The sequence below is a fragment of the Crocuta crocuta genome, unplaced genomic scaffold (genome assembly GCF_008692635.1).
Source record: "Crocuta crocuta isolate KB4526 unplaced genomic scaffold, BGI_CrCroc_1.0 scaffold448, whole genome shotgun sequence".
Lineage (NCBI taxonomy): Eukaryota > Metazoa > Chordata > Mammalia > Carnivora > Hyaenidae > Crocuta > Crocuta crocuta.
The window spans coordinates 2,611,890-2,639,364 of NW_027532411.1; the positions used below are offsets into that span (position 1 = coordinate 2,611,890).

At 42.4% G+C, this 27,475-nt stretch overlaps 1 protein-coding gene and 1 pseudogene across 1 annotated transcript in view; one reads left to right on the top strand and one right to left on the bottom strand.

Annotated features, from left to right (window-relative positions):
* EXT1 (exostosin glycosyltransferase 1) overlaps positions 1-27,475 on the bottom strand; it is a 285,479-nt gene that overhangs the window by 67,074 nt on the left and 190,930 nt on the right. The gene's annotated exons all lie outside the window — the stretch shown is intronic.
* On the top strand, positions 8,232-8,703 carry LOC144243776 (large ribosomal subunit protein uL23 pseudogene; annotated as a pseudogene).

Sequence of the window (27,475 nt, forward strand, 5' to 3'; positions counted from 1 at the left end):
TGGGGGGGAGGCTGTCCTGAATCTTGATTACAGTCACTTCTGCAACTATTTTCCCTTCCGGTCCTTCAACTCTGCCCAGGGCAGATGTCCACGTGTGCAAATCCCGGAGGCCAGTGCAGGTGGCGAGGCTGGGCCTTTGTGCGCCTCCTGCGGGGAGGTCAGCGAAGTAATGAGGAGCCCCTCAGAGGGCTTCGAAGCTGGACCCCCTGCCCCAAGAGAAGCCTCGGGGAGGGGAGGGGAGGGAAGGGGAGGGGAGGGGAAGCAAGCCCTGGGCGGCTCCCCAGGAAGTAGAGGGCCTCGCAGGGCTGGCCAGAGCCTATAAAGCTGAGGCTTGTTGTTCGGCCTCAGCGCAACTATAGCTGAGCGGAGGTGAGAAAAAATAATTAGGTCCCAAATCTGCATTAAAACATTTTTGCAGGATTTCGTTCTTGAAGTGGAAAACTGTTCCCACAAGGTCTATTTTTAACCATTTTATTTTAAAGAGATCCGAAAACCTCTTCGTGTTGAAATTTCGCAGTGGGAAATTTTACAGTAATGTTACTTAAAACCAGCCTAACGATGACAAGGCAGAGGAAATGAGTGAAAGCGCTAAAAAGTCTGTGGAAGAATGCCGGCCTCTTACCCTTAAATGACAGGCATGGCTTAGAAAGGCCATGAGTACAATAAAATGATGTATGTTTCATTTCTGGTCCAGTTCAGTCTCAGGAATACTCCAGTCAAGCAGACTTTGGGAAAGGTACTCGTTCAGAACCAACTCTTCCTTTAAACTACCAGTCTTTGAACCTTTTTGCTAAGATGAAGCAAAGACAATATTTCAAGCAATTGATGATACCTTGGTTATAATAAACTGAGGCCATGAATCTTGGTGACTTAACCCTGTGGCATTTTTAATTTATTGAGAAAAATAAATATTCAGCTTATTAACCAGAATCTGATTTTCTAGTAGAGGCAGAGAGGCACAGTTACAGAATGTGATTATTTTGACTATATACTCACTAATATCAAAAGAGAAACCCATTGGCAGTAAATGATGTAGTTCACTAATTCACCAAATAGTTAGTAAGCATCTATTGTTGTGGTTGGGTCACAGGGGAAAAAAAAGGACAAAAAACCTCAAGGCAACCTGGTTATTCGCGTATGGGCCAACATCCCTCACGACCTTGTTAACAGGATACCACGTAATCAGATTACATGTTTGTGTGTTACCCTATATGGGAGATAAAGAAGTAGAAAATATATAAAAAACTACGCCACGTGGCGTTTGGGGCTCAGTTCTTCAGGTACGAACCCAACTGCCAAGCATGCTGACAAGAATAAAGTTGCTTCCTGGAAAGAAAAGCCTCTGTATCGTGACTCTCTGTGCGAGAATCCTGCTACATTGTACGCAGGTGCTTGAGGTACTTCATTGTAACCAAGCTGTTGCCCATGTGGAACTTTTTAAAAAATGTGTGTGTGTGTGTGTGTGTGTGTGTGTGTGTGTGTAAGAGAGAGAGAGACAGAGAGAGAGAGACAGAGAGAGACAGAGAATCCCAAGCAGACTCTTTATTGTCAGCGTAGAACCTGACGTGGGGCTTGAAAACCCGCGAACCATGAGATCACAACCTGAGCCAAAATCGAGAGTCAGATGCCTAACCAACTGAACCGTCCAGGTGCCCCGCCCACATGGAATTTTCTTGTAATCATTAAATATACAAAGAATCTTCTACAAATTAGGTATCCTACCATAATGGTGGCCAAGTTGCTTGTGATTCAGTTTAAAGTCTCTCAAGGGCTAATCTGAGGAGAATCAGGGAAGACGAAAGAGCATTTTTAAAATCACCTATCATTTCACACAGAGAAATTCCATGTTCTAAAGGCAATGGCCCAAAGTCCTCCCTTCTTCCCACATTCACGCAAGTCCAGGTTTCCAATCTTTCCATGACTCCATTCTAAGACCACAGAAGTCTGAACAGGCACTACCACATATAGGTGGTGGGCCACTCAGCTTGGGTGAAGCTAGGCAGCTGTAGAAACAAACGGCGGCAGCATCTAGATCAATGGCTTTCTATGAGATGCCCAATGTGGGTCCGCTGTGGTCTATGCTCCACATCTTCACTAGGGGACCCAGGGTATAGAGCAGCTTGCCCCTAGGACATTACTGCCTTTATGGCAGAAGGTACACAGAGAATGGCAGAGCCATTCAATGGCTCTTAAAGCTTTTCCTCATAAGTGGCCCAGGTGACTTGAGCTCACATTTCATTGGCCAAAGCAGGTAACACAGTATGAGGTCAACAGGGCAAGGATATATTATTATCGCACAGGCAGGAGTGGCGAACAAAACAATCAATGATGGGTAGGTTGTAGCATTTATCAGAATGCAGCCAACTACCAAAAAAGATGTAGAAAACATTTCCAACCCTTCAATTTCCCCAAACTTGTGATTACTATTAGACTGTGGCCAAATCTTCTGAAGGGAAATAACTCCTTTCCACATCATGATTCCTCACCAGACCAGAAGCACACAGGATACAGAATGGAACAGAAACAGAGCCCAGAGAAGTTTTGAGGAGACCAATTTTTCCTTCTGTGGTTAGATGTCAAACAATTTCTTTTCCCCTCAATCACTCCTTTCCACTGGAAGGAAAAGGAACTCAAGAAATTACAGTGTGGAAGACTGCGTTTTACTTTACAGCTAGTAAATTCATCCTGAGATCCACGTGATACTTTACACTGCCAGTAGAAGGAGACAGGCTGGGGTAACACACACCTCTTGAAGTTTTCTTCTGCGGCAATTAAATGGAAGTGGGACACTGGAAAGACATACCTTAACAATTCAAAAGGCCATCATAACCCTTCCAGTTTCTTAGCAACGTGCTGAGGAATGACACTTCAGTATTCAGCCACCTGGGTTCATACCCAGCATGAAAACTTTTGATGCTGATTTCACTTACTGCAAGGATTGGCAATGGTGATTCTGTGACACTCAAAGAAACCCAGGAGACATGAAGGTTTGCTTGTTTTTTTAAAAACTCTTTGAAAGTGACAGTGAGCAAATACAACCTAAGGTGAAGGAATATTTCATGGTTTTTCCCAAGAAACACAATGGAAAACCAGAAATTGTTTGGTTCAGTCCCTGGTCACTCCTGAAAAGACGTGGTCCTAAAAAAGACCTGCACTGGTATTCTTTAAGCTAGTTTGGAAACAGAGAGCCTATCACTTATGATTCAAAATCCATGGGGTGACTGGCTCAGTCAGTGGAGCACGCACCTCTTGATCTTGATTTGTGAGTTTGAGCCCTGCACTGGGTGTAGAGATTATTTAAAAATAAAATCTTAAAAAACGGTAAAAAATTAAAATTAAAATTCAGAACACTGTTCACTGGACCTTTCTTTCAACTTTTCTACATATTTGAGAATTTATAAATATTAAATTTTTAAATAAAATGTTAGGGAGGAAATTATAAGTAAGCCCAGAACTGAAACAGCCTTTGAACACCAGAAGCAAACACTTCCTGTACACAATCACAGATGCAATTTCCTTGTCATACAGGAGTTTTTGATAAGCCCTATAACCTAAAAAACTAATACCATTCTATTAGCAAGTTTGGTCCCATGCATGTATTCATAATGGACTGATGATAAACCCAAAGAGCATTTAAAGTCACAACATGTACCTGGAACTACACTTATTATCTAGGTTCACTTGTCAAAAATCGATTTGCCAAAAGTCAGCATGCCAAGCTACCAAATCAATGAATGACCATTTCACCAAATACAGCATGCTGAATAACCACTTTGCTGGTTTTACCAAATTTGTGACCATCTTGTTCCTTTAAACTATGTACAGAGTAGTCTTAAAAACTTTAGATTTCTGATGTTAATAATGAGTTTCCATCTTGTCTTCACAGCACTGAAGGAATGGTCAGTTCATCCAAAGCTACAGATGACTTAGATTTCTTTGGAATGTTTAAAATCTGGGAAATATACTCCAAAATTATTTATCATAATTAGTAAATGAGTCAGCAGGACTTAAAAAAAGAATCACTTTGTTTTAACTCGTTTTTGAGTCTTTTTCTTTGTTTTACTGACATTGTAACCTTTTCAGGAATCCTATGCCTTATGAAGCTAAGCTGTCAAGTTCGGAATTTTTATTGTTTTTAATTAGGTCAGGGGGTTTAGGAACAGATCTTCCTTATAAAATACAACCTCCTAGTAGAAATCAAATGCATGTATGCCCTAGTAGAATTACCCTCATCAAGAACAAAAATATTATGGGCTAGTTCAGGGGTGGTAAACTATGGGCCATGCTCTGCCTGATTTTATAAATCAAATTTCATTAGAACATTCAGCCAATCTTTGTCTACTGTGATGGCTCCTATTGTGCAAAACATAGCAAAAATGCATGGTTGCAACAGAAATGGTAAAAACTGAAAGATTTACACTCTGGCACTTCAAAGAAAAAAGTCTGCAACTGCTGGTCCAGTTCATTACTATAACCACAGCCCCCAAAGTCATACCTGGCTCACTTTAGGGTCTCTGTAAAAAACTAGTTGAATAATGAATGAATGACTTTTGTTTTTTCCCACAGGCTGGCCAGCAGTGCCCACCCTTTCAATGATCACTGTCTGGTGATTGGAGCTGTTCTTTATGGTTACACAGGAGTTAGGCAGCATGAGTCAACTGGTAAAGCAAACCACTTCTGCGGTTCCAGGACAGCGGCCAACCTCAGCGTAGACGACTGGTTTGTACCAATGTAGAAACGAAGCCACATTTCAGCAAAGACTGTACTGAAGAACTCCAAAGACAGCTAAGCTGGCTGGTCTCTAAAAACCCAAGTCACCGCTTGTCTTTAAAAAAAAAAAAAAGAAAAGAAAATGTAGGCTGGCCAATATATTTCGTTCCCCTTTTGAAGATTGGCAGTGATTTTGTGGTTGAAGTGATGAGCTGCCCTGAAAAGATGGAAACCACAAAACCACGCCCACTGTCCCTCCCAAACTGTAGTTGCTGCTGCACACAACAAAATACATGTCTTCTTCCAGAGAATCCATGGCATTGTTCTGGCATACAGCAGCTTCCCCAAACATTACTCTCTGAGAAATGCAATTAAGAAAAGCCAAAAGTGATCAATCTAATGGGATTTTTTTTGCCGTTTAACACTTACCTCAAGACTAAAGGAAACTAACCAGACAAAACCAAGTGAATTGGATTTTTACTGTTGTTATTTAGTTTATTTTAAGTAGTAAGTGGCAGGTTTGTTTGTTTGTTGGGCGGGGGAGAGATGCCTAGCAACCTGCCTTAATCTCCTACTGTCTGTTAATGTCACTGCTATTAAGGCCCTTCACCCCATTAATGCTCAGTTCTACCAATCCCCAACTAGCCTCAGTAAAAATCTTCAGACAGAATAAGGACAGGGATCATTACTTAGCAGCTTTAGGGGTGCTGTAAGTCAACTCATTTCCTTCAAGGCAAGGTCTCACAATCAGTCCTTTGTGCTAATCACTGTGCTAGGTGTTCTGGGTATAAAAATATGATATGGCATTATACTTTTGCTTAAACTGTTTTTGGCTCTGTGTGGGAGAATGAAACACCTAAGCCCATGAAATATCAAGGATGAAAGAAAAAAAGAAAAAAGCAATGAAGATAAAATACTACAACTCCAACTCAATTTTTAGTGAATTTTTCTAATCCACTTGGCTCACCCCAGAGGTGTACATATTGTCCTCAATCACACATAAGAAAAGCGTCCACAGAAGTGGTCTTGAATTTTCCTTTTAAGTACTAGAACATTTAAAAGTGGTCCTGGCACCAAGCCTTTGAAAAAAAAATCAACTTTTAAGGTTCCATTTGTTTGGCATCATCTGGTCAACTTCTACTTCCTTTATAAACTTCTTTCTGGACCCTGTGCTACCATTCCTGAGATTACAACCCACTTTCAAATACTTGCAGACACTGCTCTTCACCACACAGATCTTATCCTTATTGCCTCTGGATGATGCTATGAGTGAAAGCAACAATAAAAGTCCATCAAAATCATCACAGCTATGAAACACCAGCAATTTGGAAAGACTGGAGCTAAGTCTTGAGTCATATGGATGCTCTTCCAAAAGCACTTCTCTCCATACCACTTCTCTTTCTGGCTTTTTAGGATCTCTGCTACCTTCAAAGCACACAACTAGACAAACTCAAATCAGAGGTATCTTTAGGAAGGTCCCCTAGCTAAGCAATGGCTGCAATGGAGTGTGCCCTGGATAGGCCTTTCAAAGGGTTAAGGAGCTATGCTTGTCGCTTTCCATGGCTGTCTTTTCAGAGACCACAGATCAGCTGGAGTTTAGGTCAGACATCACTGTGATAGCATTAGCAGGGAAACTGCAGTCAGTCTTGAAAAGTTTGGATTATACAGGGTACTTTCTCCGTAAGAAGACATCAAAGTTTTCACGCCATGAAGAGCAAATCTGCTTCCATCTTCACATCTGAGCTTTTAACTCTCTTGACCAGCTCTGAGTAGCACTGGTGATTTGGAGAGGGTGGGAGGGAGTGGTAAATCTTTTCTCTGTGTCTTCAAAGAGACTCCTGAGCTTCTGTTTATGAAAGTAGAGGTTAATGAGTGACTCTAATGAAAAAATGGTCATATGCCTGAAACAAGATTCTGCTCTGAAAATTCCTTAAATCTGTTTAAGCATGCAAAGAATAAAAGTAAATATTATCATACCTCCCTCTCACTTCTCCACCCCATTCCTCGGCATCAGTGTCTCCATACTAGATAGCAGGAAGACAAAGAAGTGTCTGGTATTTCCAAGAACCCCACCCCACCCCTTCCCCATTCCCCCCAAAAAAATGGGGAGAAAGGAATTAGCAAATACCTCTGGGATACCACTTCCTGGTAAAGACTGAAATTAGCCACAAGTCAAATTTACTGCTCCCTATCTCCACCTGCCCAGCTGTTGGCATTTGTACCCACTTGGAAATGGCAGAGGCAGATGAGTGGGTTTCCTAGATATGATCATCAATGTCAAATGTATGAAGGGGGCTGTCAGCTCCACCACCTATATTAAGCAAGTTGTTTTATTCCAAAGCTTTTGATGTCTGCGGTCTTGCAGACACTAGTGGGGCTGCCCATTCCTACCGTGGGTCCCCTGCTAATTCCTAGAGACAGGAAACAGTTTGAGTGTGTCTTTCATATGCAAAGCAACCAGTCCAGAGCCTACACCTCTAGCCACTTCCTTCTTCAGGCTCTTACACACTGTGCATGCCACTATTCCCTTGCCCTAGTCACCCCAGGGCTGGGTACCAGACAACTAGAGGTAGCCACCGTGCTCCAGAGTCTGCTGAAATTAATCAAATTAGCGAATCCTAAACCCATTTACTCTGTCTCACCCTTTCCTTCCAACAGAAACCACAATAAGACTCTTGTCCAGGTTTTCCCCTTATTCTGCCTCCTGATGAACCACATGCTTCCCCCTGTGGCCCTGAGTGGGAAGGCATGTCCCCCTACCCCTGGGAATGGTCACCAACAAACTATCTTTTCAACAGCAACTGCAAACNTAAAAGGTATATTTTATTTAAAAACTTTTTTAATATTTATTTTTGAGAGAGAAAGAAAGAGACAAAGATAGAGATAGCATTAATGGGGGAGGGGCAGAGAGCGAGGGAAACAGAATCTTAAGCAGGCTCCAGGCTCTGAGCTGTCAGCACAGAGTGCAACGCAGCGCTGGAACCCTCCAGCTGTGAGATCATGGCCTGAGCTGAAGTGGGACGCTTCACTGACTGAGCCACCCAGGCGCCCCTAAAAGGTGCATTTTATTATTTTTTTTATTTTTTAAAAATTCTTTTAATGTTTTATTTATTTCTGAGAGAGAGAGAGAGAGACAGCATGAGCAGGGGAGGGTCAGAGAGAGAGGGAGACGCAGAATCTGAAACAGGCTCCAGGCTCTGACCTAGCTGTCAGCACAGAGCCTGATGTGGGGCTCAAACCCACGAATGGTGAGATCATGACCTGGGCCGAAGTCAAACACTTAACCGACTGAGCCACCCAGGTGTCCGTAAAAGGTGCATTTTAAAACAGCACCCACAGAGGGGTGCTTGGGTGGCTCAGTCGGTTAAGCGTCCAATTTGGGCTCAGCGGGCTCTCAGCTGTTAGCACAGAGCCCACTTCAGATCCTCTCTCTCCTTCTCTCTCTGCCCTTCCTCCACTCATTTTCTCTTTCTCTCTCTCTCAAAAATAAATTAAATAAAAAATTTAGCTCTTTCACAAAGATGGCACCAAAGGCGAAGAAGGAAGCCCCTGCCCCTGCCAAAGTGGAAGCCAAATCAAAGGCTTCCAAGAAAGCAGTGCTGAAAGGCGTCCACAGTCATAAAAAAAAGAAGATCCGCAAGTCACTTACATTCCGACAGCCCAAGACACTGCGTCTCTGAAGGCAGCCCAAATATCCTCGAAAGAGCACCCCCAGGAGAAACAAGCTTGACCACTATGGCATCATCAAGTTCCCGCTGACGACCGAGTCAGCCACGAAGAAAATAGAAGACAACAACACTCTTGTGTTCATTGTGGATGTAAAGGCCAACAAGCACCAGATCAAACAGGCTGTGAAGAAGCTCTATGACACTGACATGGCCAAGGTCAACACTCTGATCAGGCCCGATGGAGAAAAGAAAGCATACATTCAACTGGCTCCTGACTATGATGCTTTGGATGTTGCCAACAAAATTGGGATCATCTAAACTGAGTCCAGCTGGCTAAATCTAAATATAACATATTTCACAAAAGAAAAAAAAAATTAAAACAGCACCCAGGGGGTGCCGGGGTGGCCTAGTTGGTTGAGCGTCCAGCTTTGGCTCAGGTCATGATCTCACAGTTTGTGAGTTCGAGCCCTGCATTGGGCACTGTGCTGACAGCTCAGAGCCTAGAGTCTGCTTCCAATCCTGTGTCTTCCTCTCTCTCTCTCTGCTCCTCCCCCATTTGCACTCTCTCTCTTAAAAATAAACAAACACTTAAAAAATAATAAAATAAAACAGCTCCCAAGGATGAATAGCCACTAATTACAGTAAACACATGCATCAAATTCACAAACACATCATGCTTCAAACTACCATTGTGTCCTTAATGTGTTAAAGGTCCACACACTTTCCTTAAGAGCATGCTGGAAATAGCCCCTGCCCCCATTTTTTTCTATTATTCTTGTTGCACTGAAATGAAACTACCTGCATCCCACTAATACCTAAATATTCACCTGCTGGGTTACTTTATTAATCAAGCACTTAGCAGAGGGGCTTGTTGGGGAGGGGGGTGGGCATGGAATCAAGCTGTATGTGTATGCTTAATAAAAAAGAAACTTATTATTCCATCTGTTCTTCTCTCTGGCTTTCTGAAGTAACAACATGGCTCAATTTCCCTTGATTAGCACAAGGATTTAGATTTACTTTTCAAAAAGTGCTAATCAGCTTTAGCTTAAATGGATCGAAATGCAACACAAAAGTGGCTTTCTAGCTAATACAGGTCTCCTGAGGTTTTTTCCCGAGTGCTACATTAGAGATGAATCTAAAAAAACGCAGCTACAAATAATTATTTATTTTGAAAACATCCAGCTACCTTACACTATCAAAGTAGAGAAAATGGTGTCAAGGCATAGCATCAATATACTCTTTGGGATGAAGAGTTAGTGGATATAATGACCCCCTTCTAACTCATTCCAATACAGATGGCATTATCTAGTAAAGAACAAACCAAATAAATCAATACTCATCTTAAATGCATTCCCACCAAGTGCTGTGTATACATATAAAAGTAAATATTTTAAGTAAATATTAAATGATGAGAACTCGCCTAGAGATTTACATGTAAATTAAACAGTAAAATCAAATTGTTATATTAACTCACTGTTTCTTAATATCTATCATCTAAAGTTGTTCTAGCAATATTGACATTAGTATTGGTGGAAGAGGGGGAAAGAAACCCTGTAATATTTTTTTCTGAAAATGAAAAACAGAATAAAAAAAAATCTAGACTATCAACTCATACAACTCATCCAGTGCCTCTCAGAGGCTTAAAAGGGTGTATCAGGAAGAGGGAAGACCATATATCTCTTGGCTCAAAAGGCTGTGCTAGAAATTTTGACGGGGTTCTTTCCCAACTAACTGGTACCATCAAGACTTTCCTTCCTGTCTTGACTCGTTGTTTTTCTTATTTTTTTATTGTTTTTTTAAAATGTTTATTTATTTTTGAGAGAGAGAGACAGAGACAGAGACAGAGACAGACCATAAGCGGGGGAGAGGCAGAGAGAATCTGCCTCTCTGGAGATTTCCTATTGTGGGAGCTACCTACCACGTCCTCCATACAAAAAGCTGTGGAGACATAGAATCCAAGGCAGGCTCCAGGCTCCCAGCTGTCAGCACAGAGCCTAAAGTGGGCTCGAACCCACAAATCACAAGATCATGACCTGAGCTGAAGTCAGACACTTTAAAGGGCTGAGCCACCCAGGTGCGCTTGACTCTGTTTTTGATAGCCATTCACATATTGAAAGGAGCCCAGGGCTTCTCCTTAGTGATTAATTTATGAAAGGACTTACTCTTTTTTTTTTTTTTTTAAATCTGTCTGACACTTCACTCTAACCCAGTGTATACTTGGGGACTTCCTAATTCCACAATCTCCCTGAAGGACACAATTTCTAAGGTCTTCTCCAGGATACTGACCCTTTGGTCTTTAATCTACCACTGGCAGGAGACACCAAGGGAATGGTGGAATGAATTTAGAATTATGAAGCCACTGGACCTGGTTTCAAATACCAGTTAAAAGTTGTGTAACTGGAGCGCCTGGGTGACTCAGTTAATTAAGCATTTGACTCTTGATTTGGGCTTAGTTCGTGATCTCACCGTGGTGAGATCAAGCCCTTCATAGGGCTCTGTACTGGGCCTGGGGCCTGTTTAAGATTCTCTCTCTCCCTGAGCTCCTCATGCTTGCACGAGTGTGTGTTCTCTCAAAAAAAAAAAAAAAAAGTAAATAAGTTGTGTAACTGTGTACAAATTCAACTGTGTGACCCTGGATCTCAGTTTTCATGTTTATATGATCAGTCTAAGAATACACACCTCATAAGGGTGTTATTAGCCATGAGTGACAGGATATATTTGTTAAAAACCTGGCATGTAATATAGAGATTTAAAAAAATGGCAACTACATTAAATGTAAAATCATACTTTTTAAGTGAGCTTACCTCAGAATAAAGTGCTTTTAATGTTTCAGCAATTAAATCTTCTTGGGTGTAGTAAAGAATGGACCACCTTGTACTGTCTTCAGTCACATGGTGAATGCTAGTCACTAGGGTTTCTTCAGTGTTAATTTCTTCCCATCTCATATTAGTGAGCTCTAACAGCAAGGCTACCCAAGCAATTCGCCAGTCAATCTGGTTCCACAAATATTTAGTAGCTACCTATTGTGTCCTCCATACAAAAATGAGCGTGAACATGCCTACCATCAAAGACAAAGTACTAGCTTGTTGACTGAGTAAACATTTACTAAACTGAAAGGCCAGCGCTACTTGGCATAGGTGACTGATTCACCTGTAAACTGGCTGACCACAAAAAATGTGAAATCCCAAGGAAAGTTACACCTCAGGAACCAGATGCTCACCCAGTCACTGGGCAAGACTGCAGACTTCTAGATCTCTGCTTTACCCTCTCTTCTTTCTTTCTGTGCTCAGACTAACCAAGTCAAGTTTGTTCATATCACTTATTAGTTTCAGAAGGTGAATGTACCTGCTCTCAGGTGGTGCTTAAATGGGCAAAATTACTCAAGGGCTTCCATCTTCCTACTTGGAAAAACCCATACAACACAGAAGTTAAAATCTTAGGATAAAAAAATAAAAGCTTAGGATCTGGTTAGACTACCAGAGTTTGGATCCCAGCTTTGCAACTTACTAGTTTGTGACTATTGACATGTTAATAAATTTCTCTGTGCCTCAACTACACATCTGTTAAACAGTAATGAAATAAGTCATGGGAAGCATGCCATTGATAACACCATTTCTGCTCTACAGTTCACCCAAGAAAGCTTTCTTTTCATGAAAAGTCATCATCTTTGTCTTACTTTTATTGTAACAAATATTGTTCTATTTTCCAGGCCATACCTTAATATTCAAAGGCATCTACTGGCCAACAATTCATTAGACAGATCTATGGGTTCACTCAGAATGATACATATTTATATGACTCAGATATTTTTTATTCTTCCTCTAAGACAGACTACACCATAGTCAATCTTCCAGAAATACTGTAAGGACTTAGCACCAAGCAGAACATGTTTTCACAATGTCCCCAAATCCTTTCCTATTCTTTTCATTCGATAACTTTTCTCTCTCCCATTGCTTATCTGACTTCTCTTTTTATCAAATATCCACAGTTTGAAGGATTACTGTCAAAATGTGGATAACAATAAGACTATTCTATTAAATGAAATGCCACTTCTCTGAATAGTTTAAAAAAAAACATTATAAACAAAAATTCTGCAGACTTGTGGTACCCACACATATGAAGTTAGTAGAAATACATGTCCAAGTCGTTTGCACGAAGGTTATCACTTTATGCTATAATGAACTGTCTCAAGATTATGGTGATAATAAAAATAAAAGATGATATAATAATAGATTAAATAATACAGCTACATTCATATAGATTCATGATCCTTATAGATGGAAACAGCATGAGTGTCAGACCTTCTAAATTGGTTGCTTAATAGCTTGGGAAATAGGCTGAATCAAGTAATATGATATTTCTCATTCTGCAAAATCCTGAAGGCCGTCATCACATACAGTCATTATATATATGGAAAGGGCAACACGGGTTAGTTAAGGGTTTTTTAAGTGGTCTTAAAAAAACCTAGAATACTTACTGGCCCTCCATCTACAAGTCCATTCTCTATCCTCAGGTCTTAGCTAAATGGCCTTGAACTATGTCCTCTAAAGAAGCCAGAAACTAGTGTAACTCTCTTTAGTGGACTGTGTGGGTTCCTTCCCTCTCTCTCTGCTTAACCACGTTCTTTCTATCAAGGTCCGTTCAAATCCCACTTCCTTGCCTCTGCTTTCCAGAACTGCCAAGGCCCGTGATCTCACACTTTGTTTAAATTCTGGTAACATCTGTTGTCAATTAGCACTTACTTTCTGCTCCCTTAACTAGTACATAATAACTAGTATGTAATACAGACTGTATTCAAATTTTCGCCTGCTCAAGCCTGCACTATTAATAAACCAATCTTCCTCCCTGAGGCAAAACCTAATCTGATGATGTTCACATGGTCAATCTAAACACTCCTCACCTTGACAGTGGCTTGCCAGGAGCTAGCTCCAGTAGTACAAGAGAGAGAGAAGGCGTAATTTCCAGGAAATGTTCTTTAAGGGAGGGGCCCTTCTCTGATCCCTTCCTTCTTTTCCAAGAGATGGAATGCAGTTGTGAGAGCTGGAGCTGGGGCAGCCACCTTGGGTCACAAGGTGAAAGCTGCGTGTTTAATGAATAACATAGGGAAACAAAACAGGAGCCTGGATCCCTAATGATCCCTGGATCCCTGCTTACCAGCCCTGAGTTGCCTAGATTTAGGTGATGGAGAGTCACACATGTATCTTGCTTGAAGCCCTGCTTCCTTGAGTTTTCTGTCATTCACAGCTATTTACTGCCCTAATTAAAACTGCAGCTGTGAAGCAAAACAGTGGGGTTATTTGAACTTTCCTATGCAGTCAGACCTCATTATAATTTCATATCTTTGGCACATCGTGTTCTTTCCATACTAAAGGATCATTGAATGCACAGTAATTTCCACAAACTTTTTTTCTGGGGATGGAAGGGGAGCGGGAACACATTGAATATGTCAGCAATATCAAAACATGTCTAGAGAGCACCTTTCCTATGTACAGCCATGGAGTTAGGGATTAAAAGTGGTTGCTGACTTTTAGGAACTTGCATATCATCGTGGAGATGAAATACACATCCTTTGGCATTCATCAAAGATTTATGGGGGGCTCTGAGCCAGACTGTGTGCAAGCCCTCCAGGAACGTGAAATCACATGAGAAACAATCCCAGCTTTTAAGGAAATTATGATCTAGTGGTTTGGATTAAAAAATGCAAATACCAGTGTAAATTATAGAACAGAGAGTCCCTGAGCCAAATCTATTGTCCACATGTTTTTCTACCTCACAGCGTTTATTTTGAGTCTTTCGATTATTCAGTTAATAACGGTTCCTCACGTTCACCAGCTGAAGTTGAAGGTGAGAATAGGTTCAAGGTAACAGTTCCTTCAATACCTCATCCTGTCACATAAGAGCCAAAGATTCTATCCAGACCTTCAATTTTTTTTCCCTTTTTACAGACATCTTCTGGTTGTTTCACTGTGGCCCCTACTACAAAAAGTATCGCCGGAAGCTTGAAAGAGAACCAAACATAACAGAGGGCAATTCTTTTTCTTCCATTACCCACCACTCTCCTTCCTCCAAGTAACTCCCAGTCCCACACTGCAGACCCGTCCTGACCTCATGGCCCAAACCCTCTATTTCCACAGACTCCATCGAGTTTCTCAGGGGGACTAAGTTACTTACATACCCATAAGGACCAACCGAAGTAAAACATTTCAACCACCTCCATCTTTCCCGAGCTTTGTGCACAAGCACACCAAAAAGCCCTACTTTCTTTGGAAAGTAGGCTGCCTTTTCTAATTAGAGGCAGCTTGGCTAATAAAGATTACAACAAGGCGTTACGAGCAACACTAAAGGCAGCTCTCAGGCGGGTCAGTGGGGGTTTTCCTAAACATTTTGATTACAACTTTAACTGCTCTAAAACACATGTGAAAGTCTTATCATTAAATTTAAACAGCCTGATGATATGCTGAACAAGACTATGAGAACGGCAAATAAATTGCCGTAATCTGCCAGACTGTCACTTTCCCTGCTCTTCAGCAGCTGTAATTGACTAATAGGATAATAAGGTGGCAGTTTACAAATCTGAAAGCTATACTCCTTTGTTGGAAATGCCCTTGAGGAAAAAAAAAGGCTCCAAGTCAGGAAGACAGAGTGGGTGTGATCAACATCATGGCCCTGGATCCAATATATTTAAATATGCTTCTCCTAGGAAGTCAAAAGAAGTCAATGAGCATTCCTGGATGTAGTGGCGGCACCAAATGCCACAGTGTTTATTTTGCTTTTGATGACTCCAGACACAGAAACTATTCAGAAGGGCTTTCCCCATCCCAGTGACACAGGCTGACAGCGGTGTCCTAAGCAGGAAATGCCTTCTTAGCAAGAGTTTAGTGATGACAGAGGCTGACCCCTGACAGTGGCTTCTGTTTCCAATTTAAGCATCTCCTGAGCTTTGGACAGTCGAAGACAGATGCCAGCCCACCCCCAAACTACACAGCCCACTGCTAGGTGCTGTCTCAGGACTGCTCAGTAAGGTCTGCAATGCACCCACCTAGGAAAAGGCCCAAAGCAAATAATCTTACAAGAATAGTTTTGATGTGAGAATTCAGGTCAGCCAAGTCAGCCTAAATCCAGTAAGAAAATTACCCCTACTTCCACTACTACTACTGCTACTGCTACTGCTACTGTTGCTACTGTTTGAAGAGTACATGTCAACTGGGAGACCAGTGAGGATGAGAAGTGCTGGAAGATGATATCAGGCTTAGCACCTTTCAGGTCACATGAGGGGACATGGATCCTCCTGTGAGGAAACTACGGACAATTGTGAGTAGAGGAGGGCTAAGAACTGACTGATTTTTTAAAAGAATTCTTCTGGGGGCTGCTGTGCGAAGAAGACTTTGTAGTTGCACCAAGGTGGGGGTAGAAGCATGGGAAGCCATTAGGAAGCTGCTATGGTCTGAATGTGTGTGTCCTCCAAAAGCCCTTGTGGAAATCCTAATACCCACTGAGATTAGGAGGTGGGGTCTTTGGGAGGTGATTAGGTCATGAATGAAATTCATGTCCTTATTAAAAGGCTGCAGAGGGACACCTGGTAGCTCCGTGGATTAAGTGTCCAACTCTTGTTCTCAGCCCAGGTCATGATCTCACAGTTGTGAGTTTGAGCCCTGCATTGGGCTCTGTGCTGACGGTACAGACCCTGCTTGGGATTCTCTCTCTCCCCCTCTCTTTCTCTGTCCCTACCCCAACTTGCTCTCTCTCTCAAAATAAATAAATAAACTTAAAATAATAATAATAATAATAATAATAATAATAATAATAATAATAATAATAATAATAATAATAATAATAATAATAATAATAATAATAATAATAATAATAATAATAATAATAATAATAATAATAATAATAATAATAATAATTAATAATAATAAAGGGGGTCCCGGAGAGATCTACAGCCTCCTCCACCATGTGAGGATACAGTGAGAAGTCTGTGACCCACAAGAGGGCTCCTGCCTGACCCTGACCTCAGACTCTCAGCCTCCAGAACCGGGAGACAGAAATGCTTGTTAATAAGCCACCCAGCCTGTGGTGTTTTGCTACAGGAGCCCAAATAGACTTACAGGCTGTTGCAGTGGTCAGGTGAGTGGTGACCACAGCATGGGCAAGGGAGAAGGCCGTGGAGACAGTGAGTGGTTAGATTCAGACTGAATCCCAAAGCTACAACAAACAGGACGTTTCGATGAGTCAGATGTAGTTTATGCGAGAAAGGAAGGAGTCAAGGACAACACCAAGGATTTGACCTAAGCGATTGCAAAAGGACTTGCTTTTCAAGGAGACGGGATGCCTAAAGATACAGCACATTTGGGAGGGTGAACAGGGAGAAATTAGGAATTGGGCTTTGGGCCAAAATGTTATTCCAAAATGCATTACAATCTTCTATGCTTAAAAACTGTGTTCACTGTTTCATTTCTGGACATTCCTGAAAAAGGTATCTGACACAATATAGCCACATTTATACACACATGCATGTGTACATACATACATGTGTATATATTTATATGAGTATGTATGTGCACATTATAGGTGCACGTGTATTGAAAATAAGGATGGATTGATGGATGGATGACATGCTCTGCTCTCTTCATCAGCTGGTCATTCCTTTCAGAACAAAAATGGCCATGACACGCCATCTTTCTTGTCTAAGTAAACTCTCTGCTAAATAATTAAAAGAGTAGAAGTGTAATGATGTTAAAGGAAAACCATTAGCATTTTCGAATCTTTCAAGAGGTGAAACACAGAAAAGCCATTGGGGCCGAACCAAAGGTCTCTGAGACCAGCCAAAGCCGTGCCGTTAATGCCACAGGGTTAGATAAATCTCTTCCATGCCAAGGCCATATGGGAAGCTTACCGGGAGAATGGCACAAGGAAACAAAAGGCCTCTGGAAGCCTCTGAGGACTGCTGGGCGAAAATGGAATTTGGGCAGTGAGGCAAGAGGCATGCAGGCTGACCTCTGTGGGGTACAGCATGTAAATCGGAGGTGTCTGCACTCAAACAGGCTGATAACCTCCAAGTGGTGCCTAACATCTGCGCCTGCGCCTGATCCCTGGGGCCTTCCACTCTCACCATGAATGCTACTAACTGCGCTTTGAACGGGTGGTTACATTTACTGAGACCAGGCAGTGACCAATGGAGCAAACACCCCTTGGAGTATTTCCCTCCACGGTGGTCCTGGTGGAGGTATGGATGAGGATGGCAGTAAGGTGAGCGAGGTGACTGGCGGCAGCACCAGGTTCCTGGTTCCGTCTTTATCACACAGTGCTGTTAAAACGGACAGAATCAGTCCAGGGAGAAAACAACAAAGGCGACAGCCCTGTTTGTACTTCCATTCCTAAGACTGCTTGCTCCCTTTACCCCCACCTTGAATTTCTCTTTAAGGAATACAGGAGAAACACGTCCCCGCTGGAAATGCACTTAAAGTGACTATGAGTTACTTATGCCACAGCCTTCCCACCTCGTCCAGGGCCCCGTTTCAAAGCAGAGAATGGACAGTATCTGCGACTCTTCCCAAGACCACCACCTCTGTCCCTTGTAGTTAGAGATGCCTTGGCTGGTCCTGATGGCAGCAAGTTAAATAAAATATAAGAAACAGACTCCCAATGATGCTGCCTCCTTTATCACAATGTCCAGTTTAATCCTGGGGAAAAGGGGAGGGCAGCCAAAGAAGAGGACAGGAAGTGATAAAGGAGCTAAAAATAAATGTGGAAATGCGTAGATGTGAATTTCACTAAATACAAACAGGCTGAATGGATCAGGCATCAACCAGTGAAAACAAGGTCTGTAAGCTTCGTGGGCTTGCTGTATCAAATTGGCAAACCCTCTGGATGGGTGAACTAATCCACTGTCAATGGGAAATCTTAGATGACACAATCAAGATGGCTGAAACCAAGGAAGGCTGTGAAGTTACAGACACCGCTTTGATAACATCCTAGCTCACTTGGGCTCAGCTCTAATAGAGTCTACATTGGGGTTTATCTGTGATTTGGTAAAAGCACTCTATAGTCCAAAAATATCCAAAAGTGCCCACAGACATAAGCCAGGTGTGATGACAAGAGTTATAAAAGGCTCCCATGCTTTGGGTAACAGATATCGTAAGAATGGCTATCATTTATTGAGCATGCACTTGGGCCAGATATCGAGGCAGGGCNCGTGATGACAAGAGTTATAAAAGGCTCCCATGCTTTGGGTAACAAATATCGTTAAGAATGGCTATCATTTATTGAGCATGCACTTGGGCCAGATATCGAGGCAGGGCACAAAGAAGGAAGATAATCTGACTGGCAAGGCAAATGCAATCATATTATAAAATAAAGCAGGCCCAGCAGAGTCCATTCTCAGGCAGAACCGTAAGTAGTTTCAAGCACTCCAAAATCAAACAATAAACAACTTCACGCAAGACTGAAGGGAAGTCATTAAGACCCATCCAGGTCTAAGTGTTGTATGAAAGTGTTCATGTCGTCAATTACCTTCCAATCATAATGCAAATTATGGAAAATAATGAGAATGTTTACCCACCAAACTAATAGGAACTGGTATTTCAACATCTGCCGGAGTAACCCAGGCAAGAAGAACTCTTATTCTCTGACATCCGACTGGCTTTACTTTTTCCTTCCTTTCCTGCTGACCCACTTCAAAGGTTTCACGCTGGAAACACTAATCACATTCTTGTCTGCTGGAGTAAGCCACACTCCTTTCGCTTCCTGCCCAGTGCCTTCATTCACATCCAAAGTAATGCTCATTACCTGGGTACTCATGACTTCAGGAGCTCACAGGCACATCCCAGAATATAGCCTTTTACTTCTCTATACCGGCCTCCCTGTCTTAAAGATTGCATGGATTTCTAAAAGACACATGAGGGGCGCCTGCGTGGCTCAGTTGGTTAAGCATCTATTGATTTAGGCTCAGGTCATGATCTCACGGTTCCTGGGGTTGAGCCCTGAGTGGGCTTTGCACTGGGCATGGAGCCTGCTTAAAATTCCCTCTCTCCCTCTTCCCCTCCCTACCAAGCGCACGTGTAAGCACTCTCTCTCTCTCTCAAAAAAAAAAAAAAAAAAGACATATAAATGGGCACTCAAGTATAAGTAGTGAGATTTTAAAATGTGAAGCTTACATATTTATATTTTATCTGGAACACTGCTAGAATTGATGACATTTGTTGGGCTTTATTTCTGCTTACACAGAAAATACAGATTTCAAGGGTATAAACTTTGAAAATCATGTTTGTACAGACGTATGCATGAATGTATGTATACATGAGCACACAATCAGTAAGAGTTTATATTTTTTTAACATTTTTAAATGTTCGTTTTTGAGAGAGAGAAAGAGAGAGAGAGAGAGAGACAGCATGAGCGGAGGAGGGGCAAAGAGAGGGAGACACAGAATCTGAAGCAGGTTCCAGGCTCTGAGCTGTCAGCACAGAGCCTGGCACAGGGCTTGAACTCACCAACCGTGAGATCGTGACCTGAGCCAAAGTTGGATACTTAACTGACCGAGCCACTCAGGCGCCCGAGTTTATATTTCTTAAAACTTTGTATCCCCAAACTCCACAGATTATAATGCAAAAAATCAATCTCATATTTTATTGTAGTACAAGTGATCATATAGATACAATGCTCTCATCCATGCTTTGGTGCTAAAATTCAGATTCAGAGGAGTTAAGAGTCAGCCAAAAGAACATGAAAAAACACTGGGGATACGGGAGGGAGCATACGTGGAGTGAAAGGAGAAAAACAGCTGGTTAGCTGGCCTTTTAAAAGGTATCTGGGAATTAGGCTCAAGGCCATTAATCCTACAGTTTTCTCTCCTCTGCCAACTCACTGCTTACATTACCAAGCCATCATCCAGATTAAAAACGGGTTTCCGTAAGGGTTTCTGCTTCCCCAGGAACCCTCCACTTTACCCTCCCCACCTGCTGCCCCCTCAACACAGCAGCAGAGTGGAATATAAAAGAAAAATATTAAAATCAAATGAGGCTTTAGGGATTTGGGGAAGTGGACAGAGAGCAGGTTCTTATCTAGGCTTTAGCACAATATTGCTTCTTCAAAGTCTTCTTAATTACATTTAGAGAGAACAGGGCACAGAATAGCTGCCTTCTAAATTCACTGCCCTTAAACAAAGAGTTCGCTTTTGCAGGTTTTGTCCCCAAGGGAAATGGTGAACTTTTGTGCTGAAGTTCTTTCACTGGCCTCAACCCACTTAGCTACTATCCCCATCCGCATCTCCTCCTCCCCAATGAGTGGCCCTACTTGCCAGCTCTCTGTCCACAGAATTTCTCTGCTGTGCAACTACATGGTATTTTTCACCTGGAAAGAATATGAGGCTCATAAGGCTGTGTTGCTACGATGCCAAAGCAGCAGCTAGTTAAAAATTGGGCAATTCACCCAGAACCAGTTGTTCGCACCATTCAGGACAAAAGTAGCTGCCTGTGGCTTTTTTTTTTTTTTTTTTTTTTTTTTTTACCTGTAATGGATGGCATGTTGACCCCCCGCCCCCAATATATAAATGAGAATACTGAACTGTATGCAGCAGGGCAGAGAACATACACATCACCCACCTAAGTGGAGGTGATTTCAAAAGTGGCTGGTCATCTCATAATGGGGGTGTGGCGTTCTTAACTCTAAGGGCCAAACTAAAGGTCTGACTGCTTCAAGGAATGGAAGCTCCAGGCTCACCTTTACTCTGGACCTACTATGTGCCAGAATCCAATGCCAGGCACTGTTCAAATACATCAATGAACACTTGTAACAGTCTGTAAGGTCATACTGGTTAAGAACTTGAGCTCTGGATCGAAAGCAAGCCTTCTACCAGTTTCTAAGAGTGCCATCTTGGCTGGTCACCTGACAATTTTAAGCCTCTAAGTTTGTTCCTCTTTGAATGTAAGAACCTACATTAGGTGGCTATAAGAATAATATTGAGCGCAAACCTTGGCACATAGGAAGTGCTTCCTAAGTGGCTCTTATTATTATAATACCCATTTTATAGGTGAAAAGTAAAGTCGTTTGTCCAGGAAGCAAATCCAGGAATGGGCTCCTAATGTGACTTGACTCCAAAGTATGTGTGTTCTTTCCACAACACCTTATTGTCTCCATACTCTGGGGAGAGACACCAAGGATGGAGGTGCCTAGGGCTCCATTACAATCCAACCTTCAAATTAGCCATGAATGACCTTAGGGCTTCCATAATCCCACACTGGACTCTCCACACTGATCTCCTTCATCTCAGGAGTGTGTGGTGAACCACTTCCTCTAAGGAAACACTCCCCTACGGGGCCCCGGCCACCCTGTCCTAGACACAGCTATCTTGAAGATGCTCTGAAGAGTCGCTCTTTTTCCTGGCTTCAGTCTCGCCAGTTCGGTGGATACGTGAGGTCGGGACTTCCAGCCACAGAATTGCTGAATGAGACGAGGTGGCTCAGAGACGTAGTCTGTTTAACGGCATCGTGGTATCCTCACATTTTCAAGTGTGATTTTAATCACATCTTTTTGATTCAGCTATTGTTAAACTGTACCTCTGTGACAAGCTGACTTCTAACCTCTTCCCCCACTGCCACTGTTGCAGGTTTTGTGAAATGTGTGAATGGCTGAGGGCCACATGAAGCTTCGTAAGTCATAACAGTAAACATCCTAAAAAGCACACTAATGGCCTCCCCAGGCAGAGCTGGATATAAGGGAGGAAAAAATCCAACCCAGACAAATGCAAACAGGGATTCTGGTTCTGTTTGTTATCTTGCAGCAATTTATTTATGGTAGATGGTTTTAACATTACCTACTAAAATCGGTCTGCAGAAGAGAAATACAAATGAATGAACACGGCTCTCCCAAGCTCAGAAAATGATACCTATCAGGTCAGTAAATAGTCAGGAAACTACATTTTTGCCAATTCCTGATTTGTTTTGATTCCAAAAAAAAAAAAAAACCGGCCCCCACATGCTTTCTTTCTCTAACCTCCAAATCTGTAGGTGGAGAAAAGTAAAGTCATTGATAATAAAGTGTTCACAATTAAAAACAATATATATATGCAATTTGAGTAAAAGGCCATTTACTCTGGTTTTTTTTTTTGAATACGTTTATTCCATACTGATAAACACACATTTACGCTGGAGAGAAGACTGTCTTCAGAATAGGCATTTACTAGGATTAAATTTACATCTTCTGTCTAAACACACACACACACACACACACACACACACACACTTTAAACTGAGTGGAAAGTGTTGCACTCACATTTGCAAACGCCAGAAAGGCAAGGTTTTTAAAGAACAGTTTTACAATTTTAGAAGCTAGTAGAAATACGATTTTTTAATACCAGCTTTAAGAACTTGGAAAACATAATAGGAAAAGACCTATTTTTTTTAAATGTTTGTTTATTTTTTAAAGAGAAACACAGAGTACAAGGTGGGAGAGGGGCAGAAAGAGAGGGAGACACAGAATCCAAAGCAGACTCTAGGCTCTGAGCTGCCAGCACAGAGTCCGATGTGGGGCTCGAATCCACAAACTGGAAGATCATGACCTGAGCTGAAGTTGGACGATTAATGGATTGAACCACCCAGGCGCCCCGAAAAGTGACTGATTTTAACGACAAAGCATTCATAACATATTTTCTCGTACTTAAGAGCTGGCTCAGTCTCAGCCTACCACTGGAAAGGAGAGAAATCTGGGTGTATAAGCAATTAGGCAACCGCAAAATGAGTCTGCAGTTGCTCTGAGATGAGCCCGCTGACAGAGTCACAATGACAGCTTGCTAATGTGTTCACAGGACATCGGTTTCTCTTAAAAGTTGCTTTTGAAAGGATCAGCTGGGTTCCTACTGGGTTAAAACACAAGCATTCTGAGACAGCTTGTGTTCAACAGCCACATAAATCTATTAATCCAATCTGGAGGTAAGGGGGAGACCAAAGATTATGTCTCAGAGACAATACAGGCCCGTGTTTTGAAGGAACAGCAAGGTAAATGCAGCCAGCATAAAATCAAAGCTTATCAGCTGCTGGGGTTTTGTAGTTGATGCCACCTTTGGGGGCTGGAGAAGCAGCAAAGTATATATCTGAGGAAAATGGTTCTCTAGATGTGACAATTGGAGCAAAGGACGTGTTAAGTCAAAATACCTTGCCTGGCACTCTTTGTGTGCTCAGGAGTGTTGGTCTAAACCCAAACTGGAGTTAGGAGAGGAATGGAGCCCTCTACTGCATTGGTGAGGTTTGTATCAACCAGCACAGTAGATGGAGCTCACTTCAGCCGAGGTGTTGGGCTGAGAGGTGGATTCAAGATGGCTACAGGAAGACCCTTGCCTTCGTGGGGCTGGAGTCTTGTGGGATAAAGATGTAAACAGTTTGCTTCTACACAGTGTGGTGGGTGCTCTGACAGAAGTGTTCTGTGCATGTGTGGTGAGGATGGAGGCCTACCTGGAGGTGAGGAAAGATGTCAGAGGTGACGTCCGAGTCGAATGTGGTCTCGAGGCACCCAGCTAAGCAGAACAGTAATGCTGGCTAAGGCAACATGAACATGGTCGCTCCTCCCAGGCATGGAACTTTATAAACGTGACATGCTTTTTATACACAGAAAACGTGAGGAAGCTCTTCTGTCTGTTTATAAAAGTAAGCTGAAAACAACTGCACTGTATTCTTTGTGTCTGGCAGAGAATGCCTACACATGGTTGCTTATGGAGTGCCTCCCAGGTCAAGATTCAGAAAGGCTGGCTACATGGCTGATGTTGGGTGTTCACCGCCAGTCTCTTAAGGAGCAGAAGTACCTTCTACCCGGAATCCCTCCTGTTACCGACAAATAGGGAAAAACACCACATATGCTCAGCGGCAGACACCATGGAGAGTGAACTCAGCTCCTTTGGCTTGGGAGCAGCAAACGGCTGGAATTAGCTGGAGACCCCACCTTCACAACATAGTCTACTGTCTCTAAGCCTGGGATCCCACAACCTTTGTGTGATTCACTTTCAGCAGCAATAGATTTCAGGGCTCTTGCAATTAGGGGTAAAGGAAAGCTGAAGAAAAGGGAAAGTTGACATCAGTAAACTAGTAGCTACCATTACTGGGAGTTACTTTTCCTCAAGTCCTTGTTACCTTTGGAAGTAGATAGTACCACCCCTGGATTTACTGATGAAGTTCAGAGATTAGGGAACACGCCCAGGGACGTACAATGAATGACTGGAACGTCCATGGTTCAAGCACGGGTCTGCCTGATCTGAAAGCCTACTGTACCATTCAAAACATTAGCTGAGGGGCACCTGGGTGGCTCAGTCTGTTAAGGGTCCAATTTCAGTTCAGGTCATGATGTCCTGGCTTGTGGGTTCGAGCCCTGCACAGGGCTCTGTGCTGACAGCTCAGAGCCTGGAGCCTGCTTCAGATTCTGTGTTTTCCTCACTCTCTGCCCCTCCCCTGCTCTGCCTCTGTCTCTCTCTCAGAAGTAATAAACATTAAAATTTTTTTTCTGATTCCTACTGAGGTAGAAACTGTGTGGCCTCGGCAAGGAGTCAGCCCTATATAGAAGCAGAGGACTCCATAAGAAGTCCCAATGAAGCCAGAATTCTGATCTTCCAGAAATGAGGTCTGGTAGTGTTGAGTCCAGCATCTTCCAAGGCACTACTTAGCGACACTGGAGCATTTTACATACTGGGCCAAGCACCATTATGACAATTAGCTCCTCAGCACTTAACGGGGTTCACCAAACAAGGTGCCACAGCAAAACATATGAAGAAAACAACACAATGCCCTACCACAGCCTTGGGTAACCCCGTGCACAGTGGGGAAAGGAGGGGCTCCTGCGGCTGAAACAATATATGACATATCGTCTACCGCTCACTTTTCCCTTTCTTCTCTGTTAAGGCCAAGGAGCAGCTCAGGTTCTTGATTTAGCTCACACACCCTTAAATAGAATCCTTGTCATTGTCAGACATGGAAGGGATATTACAAATACATTCAACAATCTGGGTGTAAGAAACTTCTTTCTTTCTTCACTAAGGTGTCCCTTGGTTTTCCCATCAAATCTCTAGCTTTCTAAAGGGAACTGTTAGTTTTCATTCCACCAATGAGAGATATAAACCAAGATCTAAGTATATCACCGCCGAACTATACAACCGTCAGTGTCAGGTCATTCTTTCATTCACTCCTTTAAGGGTATTTGTTAAGCCCTCAATATGTGCACGCCACTGTGTTTGTCTCCAGCTCTGCCTAGCACAAAGGAAGTGTAGGGCCATGTATCTTTCCTTGCGGCATTTGCCCATTTGAGGGGTGTTTTATTAAGTTCGGCTATATTTGCACGCTCAGACTGAGAAGAGGAAGTGGGAAGTTGCCAAGGCAAAACTCTAATACTCCAGAAGATATTAAGCAACAAGGGGAAGAAGAGGCATGTTCATGTGGCTTCGTGGATTCCCCAGACATCTGCAGAACACACTTCACAGATTAGCCAAAAGTCCCTGAGGAGTGACAGGGGGAAAGAAAAGACTCATTTTCCACTTTAAGAACTCTATGTTTCTTAGGAATATATTACAGCGTTTTATAAATTTCCAAAGTGTCAGGTCACTCAAATTAGAATGGACTCTTAAAAAACACCAGTGTTTAAAGATTTACCATGGATTTAACTAAACGTGAATCAAAATGGCATTCTTGAAAGGGCCTGGACAGTATTAAAAATTATTGTCAATCCCTGACGGCCTGTACTCAGACTCCCACTTCCTCCTTGCAGAGGCCCTTGCTTGCACAGAGACGTTAGTCTTACAACTTGACCGAGAGTCATTACCAAAATATCAAACTGTATGGCATCTATAGTCAAGAATCTAAGGGCAACAGGCTCAATCCTAACGGTCAGTATTCCTGCATTTGCAAAGACATGAGAAAGAACTAGAAATAACAGACTCCAGCCCACAAAACCTAGTCTGGGAGAGTGTTCTTCTTCTTTTTTTTTTTTTATAAAGAGAGAGGTACAGTTTATTTTTTATGTATTTCTAGGCAAGAGAGAGAGACAGCGTGAGCAGGGAAGGGTCAGAGAGAGAGGGAGACACAGACTCTGAAACAGGCTCCAGGCCTTGAGCTGGCAGTCAGCACAGAGCCCAACGCGGGGCTCGAACCCACGAACCGTGAGATCATGACCTAAGCGAAAGTCGGACGCTTAACCGACTAAGCCACCCAGGCGCCCCTCTGGGAGACTGTTCTAATGGTGGAAACAACTATGTCCTCAGATGCCCTTCTTTTGAACTTTACTTGTATCAATACAAAAGGCATGTAAAATATTTCCTGGGTTACTCAAGGGACAGTAATTGAACTTAAGTTCTTAAAATTTGTTTTTCTAATTAACTAGAAGGCAAAGAGATGGGACTTATCTCTGGCTGGTATCTCCTTAGGAAGGTCTGGTTCTGCTAAGAAAATCAGTTCCAACAGCTTTAAGACAACGTTAGTAAACAAGGCTGTAAAGACCGGCTCCTACAGAGATCTGGAAATGTGAGAACAGCTCCTTAAAATACGGGACTTAGTCTTATTTCCAGGACTGCAATTATCTGGAATCAGAATTCTTATTCTAAAAAAGAAAGGGAAGATAAAAACCAGGTCCTATAACAAACCTGGTGTCTACGCTCTTCTTAAGTTTTATTCTTAAGCATGCAAACTTATGTTTAGCAAAGAGTGAAGGTAAAAGCAGGCAGCTATGGTGTATTTTAAAGAAAAATGGAGGATTGCAAAGAAATGTACCATTTATGAGGTATTTTATAACTTTGCACAAGTCACTTAAGCTCTTTCAACTTTTGCTTCTTTGTAGGGGTGTATTTATGAAGAATATATAGCCATTTCACAGCTACATTCTTTAATATATTCCAAATATATGATAAATGTTAGTAGAATGTGACTTGAAGTAGACTTAAATCAGCACTCATGATTCCTATTACTTCTCATATTCATTCTCTATTAAGTGATTCCCAGACAAGGGACACCTCAGGGCACTGTCCCCTCCAGACCCTCAGGTAGCTTCATGCAAGTCCTTGGGACAAAGTTCTGTGATCAAGAAGTCCAAGGGATCATACTTTGGCCTGGAGGAATTGGTGGGAAAAAGGCAGG